This window comes from Salmo salar, chromosome ssa20, assembly GCF_905237065.1.
Source record: "Salmo salar chromosome ssa20, Ssal_v3.1, whole genome shotgun sequence".
NCBI lineage: Eukaryota > Metazoa > Chordata > Actinopteri > Salmoniformes > Salmonidae > Salmo > Salmo salar.
The window spans coordinates 70179947-70192025 of NC_059461.1; positions in this window are offsets into that span (position 1 = coordinate 70179947).

The following is a 12079-nucleotide window of genomic DNA, read 5'->3' on the forward strand; positions in this document are numbered from 1 at the left end:
ATGGTAGTATTGTGTAGTAAATGTAGGATGACTATGGTAGTATTGTGTAGTAAATGTAGGATGATTATGGTAGTATTGTGTAGTAAATGTAGGATGACTATGGTAGTATTGTGTAGTAAATGTAGGATGACTATGGTAGTATTGTGTAGTAAATCTAGGATGACTATGGTAGTATTGTGTAGTAAATGTAGGATGACTATGGTAGTATTGTGTAGTAAATCTAGGATGACTATGGTAGTATTGTGTAGTAAATGTAGGATGACTATGGTAGTATTGTGTAGTAAATGTAGGATGACTATGGTAGTATTGTGTAGTAAATGTAGGATGACCATGGTAGTATTGTGTAGTAAATGTAGGATGACTATGGTAGTATTGTGTAGTAAATGTAGGATGACTATGGTAGTATTGTGTAGTAAATGTAGGATGACTATGGTAGTATCGTGTAGTAAATGTAGGATGACTATGGTAGTATTGTGACAGAACTGTGGGGGTCATCTTGAAGGTCTGAGACTTCTGTGAATCTTCTTCTGTCCTCTTTGACCTGCGACCGGTATTTCTGTCTCAAACTCCTGTCTTTCCATTACGGCCCCCAAACCCCTGCCTCCCCATCTGCCTGCCTCCTGCCTAACTCTCTGCATATACTAAATGGAAAAAGATGAGAGTCGAATCTAAACCTAAATGATGAAGGCTTTTTGGGGCTTTTGCACTTTGTTCTCCCCCTAAAATTGCTTTCCCCACAATTTCCAACCCTCTGCAATTTAACCAATTTGGGAAGGGAAATTTACCATTGCTAAATGTTTCATTTCCCTTTTGGTAGATTTGAGGAAGAATGGTTCAATTTCCGACATCTCAAATTCATAATGCTTCCTGAATAAGAAATAATAGCAAAAAAATGCAGCTACATTATGTTATGTATTCCAATGTTCTTTGGAAATGTTTTTTGGGTTCAAGAACGGAGGCAAAGTAAAGCTAAGACATAGGGGATGGGAGGAGCGGTGTAGCTGACCCTGACCCTGACCCTTCATCTTTGACCTTTGATCTTGCTGTCATAAAGCACTGGCTTTTCTGCCTTGGCTGGGGGATGGGGGGTTGATGGGATCACTGACTGCTAATAGAAGTGTGTCTAAGGAAGGAAGGAAAGGCTGTTGGAATAATGACTCTGTGTCCCATCACCCTCCAAGTCTCTTTTACCACCAACCTATCATTACCCCTGGCTGTAGGAAGATCACATTTACACCCAGGCTTCATTCACGGCCTGTGACTGGGCCCCCACTTGGTGAACCCCAGAAGGTATGGCAACGTTGAGGGAGAGAGGGGGCAGAGAGGAGTGACTCTACTCTCCAAAATGTTCTTCTCTTTGCCATGCAGGGCTCTTTGCGTATGGCAAAGGGTGCAGACACTGAGTTAAGAGGATTAGTGACTTGAAAAAGGTAGCCGTCATTTAATTGAAGGCTTACAGGCTGCAGCAGAAAAGATGAGCAGTCAAAGTGAAGGTAACCCAGCCCAGAACATCCTGAAGAGACCACATTTGCCAAAGTCCATGTTTCCCTCCTCTCCTCTCGCCTTGCCCGCCTCCTCTTCTCCCTTAGTAGCAGCACATCATGCTTTATCGCCATGCCCCAGCTTCTTAAAAGACGTTTACACATTTCACAATTTTAATCTCTTCCGCTGGTGAAAAAGGTGCCTTCAACTCGATTTATTCAAATGCTGTGATCTCTGGGGCTGCCTAGGCTGATTCCCTCCCAGTGTAGCTGGGTCATGTTGGAGGTTTATGTTACATGAGCAACTAACTCTGCTGCCTGTAGAACACTTTGATTATGATTATGTGGCAGAGCGCTGTTGTATATTTCTAGGCAGGGTAAAGCAGATTTAGACCTCTCTGAGCCACAACATGCTTTGTCTGGTGGTCGACTCTCCGATGCGTGCCCTTGTGAGACATCTCGGGCTCTATTTGATGTCTGTGTCCAGCGCTGTGGAAGCCAGAGAGGTTGTAAACTCCTCCTTAAGTGCACTGCTCGCCGGATAAAATGGGCCACTCAGACGAGTGGAAGAGGTGGAAGTCAAATATGATAATGGGAAAATTGTAAGTTGCTGGGCGGCTGCGCTCGGCAGGGTGTGTGGTGAGAGGAGCAGTGGCGTGAAGGAGAGAGAGAGAGAGAGCTGAAACACCAAGGCCTCACGAGACAGCCCAGCCTGGCCCTTTTGTGTTCCTTTGTGAAAATTAGGATCATATCGCTATGAGTGACTGCCGGACCGTTGGTGAAAGAGGTGGGATCAGATGGAGGTAATGCAGGTAAGGGATGACCTAATCTGTCCCCTAATAACCTGCTTCACACCCACTGCCTGCCTGATTCAGCAGAAGTATGGTCTGGCTGATAACAGGAGGAGAGGAGGAGAGGGGAGGAGAGGCCCCAGCAACCCTCATTATCTGACACTCTGAGGCTGATTGGCCCTGTTAGACTCTGAACTACTAGCGGTCGCTGGCTTGTAGGGGGACCCTCTAACTCTTCCTGTCAATCCCACTCAGTCTCTTTCTCTTTCTCTCTCTCTTTCTCTATCACCCTGCTGCACTCAACTGAGACATCACACATACACACTTCCAAATATACACCGCACGCACGCACTCACGCAGGCACACACACAGACACCAAAAACACTTATTTCTGTCATCCAGCACTATAAACACATACAAAACAATGTGTACATAAACAAAAGCACAATGCTGTTTATGTGAATACATATTCAGTAAGCACAATGCTGTTGATGTGAATACATATTCAGTAAGCACAATGCTGTTGATGTGAATACATATTCAGCAAGCACAATGCTGTTGTTTTGAATACATATGCAGTAAGCCACTCTGTCCCCATATAGGTATCTCAAGGCGGTCTTTGATTTTATTTCCACTCACACTGACTGGACAGTATTTCTCTGAGAAAGTCACTGCTTCCACTGTCTCACAGTATCGACTATTAGACAACAACTTAGGTTGCACGTCTTGTTACTCATGTAATACTACTAATTGAAATTGTGCAGTTTGCACCAAATGGTTTATTCATAACAGTACTGCAGTGCTCTTCCAATATTCTTGCTAAATGGCATTCATAAGTCTATGTACAAGGTGTATGTGTGTATGAACCCTTCACCCCCCCTTCCACTCCTCTCACATCCCTGAATGTGGCTAGATGACAACAAGGCTTCATGTTTTCCTTAAATGCTGGGATTAGAGCCTCCAGCATCATTTGATTAGACAAGGCATGGCCTTGATTGCACCCAGTCCTATTTGTTTCCTGGCCCTAGTCGGTAATCACCCTCGTGATGTGTCTCCTCCTCCTCCTCCTACTGTATTTGTCAGGTGTTCCTGTCTCACGCAAGAGAATGTGCCATGGCCCAGTCTTCCATTGGCTTGGCTCCCTGTCTCCCTCCCCCATCACCGCTGAATGAAATCCTATTAAATGATCCTTCACTCTCTCATAGTTGCTTTGTTTTCTGTTTAAAGAGACCCTGGCTGTGTGTGGTGCTGAGGAGACGAGAGGAGGAGAGGAAAGTGGATTATGAGTCACTCACTGCCAAACGGGGGGAGTAGGGGGTAGGAGGGAGGAGAGAGAGTGGGGATGGGTGTTTGCGTGAGTCACTGATGCATGGCATGGCACCACCAATGCACGTTCATTTATACGCACAAACATAATCACAAATGTATGCATGCACATACGCATAAGCACACATAAATACACAAAAAAAACACACGCTTGTATAGACACACACAAACAGTCACGCACGCACGGACACACACACACACACACACACACACACACACACACACACACACACACACACACACACACACACACACACACACACACACACACACACACACACACACACACACACACACACACACACACACACACACACACACACACAGGTACACAGGCACACTTGGACGAATTGTAAATACAAATTGCTGGGTGCAATGCCGTAAAACTACAGCCGACCCTCCAGTAATGTAAATTGCAGTGTAGCCGTTGGCTATGGCTCTGCCAAATCAGAACGCTACAAGTGATGCTGCCAATAGTGCCTGGATGGCCTGGTGTAGGTTTGTATGTCTATGGGAGCTCAACTGCAGCTCTACTGATATGATGCACAATCATTGAACTAGCCCAATCAGCAAGTCTCTGTACCTAACAGACCATTGTCTAGGGACTAGGCCCCCCAATGACCTTTGACAGACAGCAGATATACTCCCTCATCTCAGATCACTTTACAGCCGCCTTTGTACACATGTTTTATTCATCCAACAGGTGATTTCTCCTCTAGGTGGTCAGTGGCTGATTACCAGCTTCTATTTACTGTAATTTACTCTAAACACTATGAGGCCAGTCCCGGAGGCAGATGAATCCTAATCTCAGTTCTCTATTTTCTGAAGAGACCCACAGATTGCATCTTGGTTGTGAAATGAAATGTTCTATCCAGCAGTGAGTGTTTACAATGTTCTGAGGCCTCCCCCTCTATCAGAGACTTCTTCCAAGCCGCCGGTCTGCAAATCAAATCAAATGTTATTCGTCACGTACACAGTTTACAGCAGGTATGAAAGGTGCAGTGAAATGGTTGTGTGATAGCAACATTGTAGTACAATAATCAATATCAAGAATAAACGAATAAATAAAAATAATAAGTAGTAGAAGAGGTAGTATAGTAATATCCTGATATGTACACAGTAGGATATACAGTATAGATAATGAATGTGCTATGTCAAGAATGACTGTATTTACAAATACATAGTGGGTAGTATATTCAAATCAAATCAAATATTATTTGTCACGTTCACCGAATACAACAGGTGTAGTAGACCTTACCGCCAAATGCTTACTTACGAGCCTTTAACCAACAATGCAGATTTTTTTTTAAGTACCAACATTTTTTTATAATAGTAAACTAAAATATATATATAATAACAATAACGAGGCTATTTACAGGGGGTACTGGTACCGAGTCAATGTGAGGAGGTAAAGGTTAGTCGAGGTAAATTGAGGTAATATGTACATGTAGGTAAGGATAAAGTGACTATGCATAGGTAATAAACAGCGAATAGCGGCAGCGTAAAAAAGGGGGTCAATACAAATAGTCCGGGTAACCATTCAATTAACTGTTTAGCAGTCTAATGGCTTGAGGGTAGAAGCTGTTTGGGAGCCTTTTGGAGCTAGACTTGGTGCTCTGGTACCACTGGCCGTGCGGTAGCAGAGAGAACAATCTATGACTGGGGTGGCTGGAGTCTTTGACAATTTTTAGGGCCTTCTTCTGACACCGCCTGCTATAAAGGTCCTGGACGGCAGGAAGCTTGGCCCCAGTGATGTACTGGACCATACGCATTATCCTCTGTAGCACCTTGCGGTCGGATGCCGAGCAGTTGCCTTACCAAGTGGTGATGCAACCAGTCAGGATGCTCTCAATGGTGAAGCTGTAGTACTCTTTGAGGATCTGAGGACCCATGCCAAATCTTTTCAGTCTCCTGAGGGGGAGCGGGCATTGTCATGTCCTCTTCATGACTGTCTTGGTGTGTTTGGACCATGATAGTTTGCTAGTGATGTGGACGCCAAGGAACTTAAAGCGCTCAACCTGTTCCACTACAGCCCGTTGATGTGAATGGGGGCGTGCTCGGCCCCCCTTTTCCTGTAGTCCACAATCAGCTATTTTGTCTTGCTCACGTTGAGGGAAAGGTTGTTGTCCTGGTACCACACTGTCAGGTCTCTGACCTCCTTCCTGTAGGCTGTCTCATCATTGTCGGTGATCAGGCAAACCACCGTTTGTGTCATCGGCAGACTTAATGATGGTGTTGGAGTCGTGAGTGGCCATGCAGTTGTGGGTGAACATGGAGTACAGGAGGGTCTAAGCATGCACCCCTACGCGGCCCCCGTGTTGAGGATCAGCATGGCAGATGTGTTGTTGCCTACCATTACCACCTGGGGGTGGCCCATCAGGAAGTCCAGGATCCAGTTGCAGAGGGAGGTGTTTAGTCCCACAGTCCTTAGCTTAGTGATGTGCTTTGAGGGCACTGTGGTGTTAAACTGTAGTCAACAAACACCATTCTGAGCTTCAAGTCAACAAACACCATTCTCATGTAGGTGTTCCTTTTGTCCAGGTGGGAAAGGGCAGTATGGAGTGCAATGGAGATTGTGTCATCTTTGGAACTGTTGGGGCGGTATACAAATTGTAGTGGGGCTAGGGTTTCTGGGATGATGGTGTTGATGTGAGCCATGACCAGCCTTTCAAAGCACTTCATGGCAACAGACGTCAGTGCTACGGGGCAGTAGTCAGGTTACCTTGGCTTTCTTGGGCACAGGGACTATGGTGGTCTGCTTGAAACATGTCGCTATTACAGACTCAGTCAGGGAGAGGTTGAAAATGTCAGTGAAGACACTTTCCAGTTGGTTAGCGCATTCTCTGAGTACGTGTCCTGGTAATCCGTCTGGCCCTGCGGCCTTGTGAATGTTGATTTGCTTATAGGTTTTACTCACATCGGCTACAGAGAGCATGATCACACAGTCGCCCGGAACAGCTGGTGCTCTTATTCATGGTTAAGTGTTGCTTGCCTCGGAGCGAGCATAAAAGGCATTTAGCTCGTCTGGTAGGTTACGTCACTGGGCAGCTCGAGGCTGGGTTTCCCTTTGTAATAGTTTGCAAGCCATGCCACATCTGACGAGCGTCAGAGCCGGTGTAGTAGGATTCAACATCAGTCCTGTATTGGTTGCGCAGTTGAATAAATAGCATAGAACAGCAGCGTTGACTGTGTGTTTGTGTGCTTGTGTGTGTTTGTTTATAGGTGATTGTGTGCATGTGTGATTGTGTGTAAGGGTTGGATGTGTGGAGAGTCAGTGCAAATAGTCTCTAAGGTGCACACTGTACAGTATTTACAGTTGCTAATTGACTCACAATGCATTCACCATTAAGGGCTCTCCAAGTACCAGGCACCCAATTTCCCAGGCTTGCTGGATAGTTAGCGGTGTCATTAGGTTAGGTCTCTCCCCGATCGTTCTCCAATCTCCTGGCTAGCGGGGGGCCTCGTCGGGATAATTCCAGGGCATCATCAGGATTGTTTTCACAACATTGATCAGATTAGTGCTCAGTGGGAGCCTCTTGCTCAGGCATACAGGGCTAAAATAGACCCCCTCCACCCTGTCCCTCCACCCCGCACCTACACTAACTCATCTACACGTTTTGACAAGCAAAGTTAACTTGAAATGAGCATATTTGTTGTTTTTTGAAGAACAGACACAAAAGTCTCTGACTGACGTCAATGCTGAATTCCACTACTCTATTTCTCCATCTCTACCCTCCTCTCGCTGCCTCTCTATCCTCACCCCTCCTTCTCTTGCCTCTTCTCTTTCTCCTCCATGCTGTATGTCTGCTGTCTCCTTCAGAGTGCTGATTTGCATCTGAAACAACTTTGGATCGATTCTCTGTTCTCTCCATCACACACGAGAGGCATCTGGCCGAAATAACAGTGGTGTGGCGTGTTTGTATAGACCAGTCTCTCTACATGTCCAGAGTACTCAGGAAACTCAATGCACAACCATCATTTAGGTCTGTGCAGGAAAGACAGTGAGGATGAGTACACTGGAGAGCCATGACATGGTTTTATACAGTATCCCGGGCATGGAGAATCCAATCTGCCATTTCATATGTTCTTAAAACATAATCTTCAGCAAAAAGCAAATCAGATGTCAAAATGTAAAATGTCAAAATTGCATTGAAGTGTCTCACATTTTGTGCATAGTCAATTGACACATGCAGAGTATTTAAGTTGTTATTTTTGCAGTGGGTTGAGGTCTTAGGTGTGTAGAGAGACTTCAGCATACCCTCTAGATGACATCATCACATGTTGTTCCCTGTCTGTCCCCCGTCTGTCCCCGCGGCATGCTGTGAGTGTTCTCATGTCAGTTCTGGCCAGGCCAGGCCGAGCCACGGCTCCTCGAAAGCTGCCTGCCTCATTACTGTAATGAACTTTTTAATTACTTTCACCCCCTCTGAGAAAAAATGGCACCCATTAAGAGGATGTGATTGCCTTTTATATCATTTACTTAGCCCAGGCCACTAACCGGCAGCCATTTTCCATCTCAATAAACTCCTTATCTTTCAAGCAGTTGATCGCGTTCCCTTTTTCTTCACATTCAGACACAGCTAAAGTAGTTGTCCGACAAAAAGAGTTGGACTGAATGCTTGATTGGAAGAGGAAAACTTCAGGTACAAGACTGGGCCTATGACAGTCCTTAAGTTCTAGGCTGGAGACGCTAGTCTGTGTGTATTTTTGTTACTCGCTGGCTGGCCTATTTGTTAAGTTCTAGGCTGGAGACGCTAGTCTGTGTGTATTTTTGTTACTCGCTGGCTGGCCTATTTGTTAAGTTCTAGGCTGGAGACGCTAGTCTGTGTGTATTTTTGGTACTCGCTGGCTGGCCTATTTGTTAAGTTCTAGGCTGGAGACGCTAGTCTGTGTGTATTTGTGTTACTCGTTGGCTGGCCTATTTGGATTGTCGTGGACTAGTTGCAGATGTAACTGACTTGCATGTATTTGTAATTGCCACAAACAAATTATAAATGGTATAAAAGTAACTTGTATCAAAATTAATAAAAGTTATTTTCAATCTGCTCCTTATTATTATAAACCCACTGGTATTTAAAACTTAACAATGTAATTTCGAATCCATTAAAGCATAAGGGTTTCATTACATTGCTAATATATAGTTTTGTTACATTAATATTCACATTTAATTGTACATAGTTATTATAGGGCTTGTTTGTTCTCTATTAAACACAGATATAGTCACTGCTCTGCAATAATGCATATACATGTTATGGCTTGTAAATTACTTTTTGTAATTGCTTTTACAAACTCTAAATTAGTATTTTATAACTTGTCTTATTGGCTTATTTCCATAATCATTAGTAGCCATGAACAAGAAGTAGTCCCAACCCATAGACGATTGACATTACAACCATAAACTCATACACAGGGATGGAGAATTAACATTACACCTACTGCTTTTTAAAACATGTTTTATAATTATTTCTCACAACCTGGCAAGTAGCCTCAGTAGTGAATAGAGACATATGGGGAGGATTTCATTCCTTCTCTATTTAGAGTTGCCAGACAGCATTAAACAGGGATCCAGTTGAAAACACATTGTATTCACTCTCCTTAATTAACACTTATACCAGTGTAGATGTGAGGCAAGCTCGTTCTTGCCTCCGAATAATGGGCACCATTTTCCGTGGTTGGGTTTGTGGACAACAATGCCTGTTTTTAATTCAAAGACAGATGATTTTTGGAAGGCTGCTGTTTTTGCCCCTGAAACCTAGAGCTGGGAGGATGAGAGGGAGGGGAAGGTTTGTCTGCATTGTTGCAGTAGTGTGAAAATAAATATATATATATATATATAAAGAAATATATATATATAAAAATATATAATAAATATGTGTGTGTGTGTGAAACAGTGGTGAAGCGAACACAAACCCCTGTGCTGTGTCATTCAATCATGTTTTAGTATGTGTAGCCTACTAGAGAATACTGGGAATGTTGAATGGAGAGAGAGATTAATTTCGACAACACATTCAAAACACATTTCCTTCAAAACAAAGGGATTCCTTCTCATTTCCTTTACACTGTTTGCCTGCTCACATCCAGCTAGCCTCTTGACTGTGAGCACATCTCAACTGAAGCAAAAATTACAACTTGACGGAAGTGGCTCATTTACAGTGTGCAGTTCCTCATTCTGACCAACAGGTGTCCCTCTTTTTCTTCAGAAATCCATTGCAAAACTGTTTCACTGGCTGATCTCTGCTGTGTGTGTGTGTGTGTGTGTGTGTGTGTGTGTGTGTGTGTGTGTGTGTGTGTGTGTGTGTGTGTGTGTGTGTGTGTGTGTGTGTGTGTGTGTGTGTGTGTGTGTGTGTGTGTGTGTGTGCATTTGTGTGTGTGCATTTGTGTGTGTTTGAACGTGTTTGTGTCCGCAGCTAACTAACTCCGAACTCCAAGCTAGTCCCATCAGTCTTTCCATATCCCGGCCCCTTAATTCAAACGGGAGGATTTGGGGGTTGCATTTTGATCTGCACATAAAAACACATCATTAACTACCTTTCTGGTGTGCTAGGACAATCTCATGTGCTTTTGTTTAAATCTACTCACTGATGCAAGGGCTTCTCATTTCCTTGGAAATTGCCAGCCAGGCCGAGAGCACAGGAGTATTTAGTGTTGGGGTGTAACATGGAGATTTTGGAAGGGACTTGAGCTGTATGTTGATGTGAGAAAGTGTGTGTGTGTGTGTGTGTGTGTATATTCTCTCTCTGATGGTGATTGCTCCAGCCTATGTCTGGCCACCTCTAGCCAGCCACACAGAGTGGTATTTATTCTAATGTATTCCATATGGATGGCTTTGACCCACAGGGAAGTAATGTAAGATTGAGTGCGCTGGCGTTTTATGACCGTCATTAACATTAACCCCAGAAAGCGGGAGTTGAAGGCGGAGGGTTAATCCCATGCTCTTTAATGGATCCCAGCATTCCCAGTAAATAACAGCCTATCTTGGGCCAGTCCATTGGGAAATACTAAATCCAAAACATTATAGCTGTGAAAATGGTTTGCCTGAAACAATCCACACAGACCAGGGTATTGAGTTATCTTTGTTATGCATGTGTGGTTTTGTATGTGAAGTCCACTGCCGCTGTATGCTATATAATGTGTTGTAAATATGTTAACGATAGGTCAGCTTGTTAGCCTGGCAGAGAACAATACAGATCCAATCTCATTCTACCCTTGGGCAATGACTGTCATTGTCATGAGCAGGACATTCCCATACCTTGACGCTGTACGTGCTGGATAGGGGAAGTAGTGTTCAATCTAGACTCTGCTCTATTTCTGTCCCTGTAATGGACGTCGTATAGAGGGGACCAAGGTGTTGAGTGCTCATAATTATTCTTTAATGAAAAACGAATCACTTTACAAAGAAACAAAACGACAGCAAACAGTTCCGTCAGGCAACATACAACTAAACGGAGAACAACTACCCACACCAACACAGGAAAAACAGGCTGCCTAAGTATGGCTTCCAATCAGAGACAACGATAGACAGCTGCCTCTGATTGGAAACCATACCTGGCCAAAATATAGAAAACAAAAACATAGAATGCCCACCCACCTACCACACCCTGACCTAACTAAACAGAGAAAACACAGCTCTCCTAGGTCAGAGCATGACGGTCCCATTAAGAATTTACTTCAGTGGTGGCCCACCCTCCTCCTGGAGAGTGACAGGGTATGCAGGCTTTTTCTCCAGCCCAACTCTAATACACCTGCATCTACTACTCTTAAAGACCACGATGAGCTGAATCAGGTGTGTTAGAACAGGGCTGGAACAAAAGCCTGCATATCCGGTCACTCTCCTGGAGGATGGTTGGCCACCCGTGTTCTACTGTATTACCGCTTCATCTCCAGTATCGTGACATGCAATACAGTACATTATATTGGCCTGGCTGAAAGGACGCCGTGCGGGTTCGCCATCATCCCACAGACCCCTTCGATGATAAGAGCTCACTGGCGACTCCCCCTGCTGCAGTATTATAGACTGAGACATGAGTAAGGACACCCAGCTCAGTGGGAAGCTGCCTGGGACTGAGAAAGAGAGAGTTACAGCCTGTATAGGGCTCCTCTCCTCTACTCCCCACTGCCGGCTCCCTGCTGGCTAGTTTTTAAATTATGCTCACAGACAGACAGGGAGGGAGGCCCAACCAGGCAGTCCCAGTCAGGATAGAAAGGACAGGGGAAGAAGAGAGGGCTAGTTGCAGGGTGGAGGGTTGTGCATTCTCATTTCTCCACAGTGGATTTATGGAGGGAGGGAAGAGGGGTTATGTGGAACGCTGCCACAGAGAATGGCTTCCAGTGTGGCTTTGGCAGAATCAGACTATGTGTCCTATACTCTCTCATGTTAGCTGGAGATTGTTTCTCTTCCTCTTCCTCTGCTATTCTCTTTCTCTCTCTACCTCTCTCTCCAGTCAGACTTATTTTCTAATTGCCTTAAATCACTCCTTTTTT